Here is a 1,204-nt window from a genome sequence, read left to right as displayed (position 1 = left end):
ATATATATATATATATATATATATATATATAGATAGATAGTTATTTATTATGACGGATATATATATGACTTCAAGTTATATTTAAAAGAGACCGATGTGAAGTGCATTATGAATGAATGAATTAATATATACAAGCGTGCAGGAAATATATATATATGTATATACAATATTTGTATGAATTCTCATTTCTGCCCTGACCCCTTTCATTCCTCACATATACACACATTCACATAATCATACGTGTTTAAATGTAATACATACACATACACGCACACATGTAGAATACACACGTGCTGGTGCACATACACGCAGTTACATACATAGTATGTATACATAGTGCGAGAATTATTAAAAAGGAAACTAGAAATATTGAGGAGAAAAAAAAAAGGAAAACACTATTAGTCAATTACTAATATTGTTTTAATTATTTTTGCAAGTACGGGAGATAACCTCCGCCTTGTTTCGGTCTTATTATGACCTCATGAATTACATATAAAAACACATATAGATATCACATAAAAAGTATTTGTATATGAAGACAAACACGTGGGCAAATATAAATGTGTATGTATGTATTTATGCATAAATGTACGTTTATGAAGAGTGCTCATACATTTGCTTGAGTGCACAATGATCCTGTTGGTCAGTGATGATCTTCCTCAGTAACGAATGGACAACGATCATTATGTATATATGTATGCGTCATATCTACCGCGCATAATCGCAGCCTACCGGCGAACAACATTGCGGTATACATTCACTACGAGTGTTTAGATAATATTTACAACACTTGCACTGCTTCTAATTCATAAATGAATTTATTCTTACGTATCATCATCGGCGCATACTAGCAAATGGTTTTTGCACTATTTGTACATTGTCATGGATGGTGATTCAGTTCACCTCCAATTCGGTTCCTGCACGAGATGTTGATAAGCCGCAAAAATGGTGAAACATCGATTTCAGTCGCTCCTGAATGGGATTTGGGGTGAGTTGTCAGCTTCTCTATGATTTTCAGATATTTTAACACTCAGTGCTTTGAGAGTCATCTCCACCACGCTCAATCGCAGCCTACCGGTAAACAAGCAGGGTACATACATGAGTATGCACGTTCGATTTTATATATATATATATATATATGTGTGTGTGTGTGTGTGTGTGTGTGTGTGTGTGTGTGTGTGTGTGTGTGTGTGTGTGTGTGTGT

Source organism: Octopus bimaculoides, chromosome 7, assembly GCF_001194135.2.
Source record: "Octopus bimaculoides isolate UCB-OBI-ISO-001 chromosome 7, ASM119413v2, whole genome shotgun sequence".
NCBI classification, from domain to species: domain Eukaryota; kingdom Metazoa; phylum Mollusca; class Cephalopoda; order Octopoda; family Octopodidae; genus Octopus; species Octopus bimaculoides.
This window is presented reverse-complemented; position numbering follows the sequence as displayed.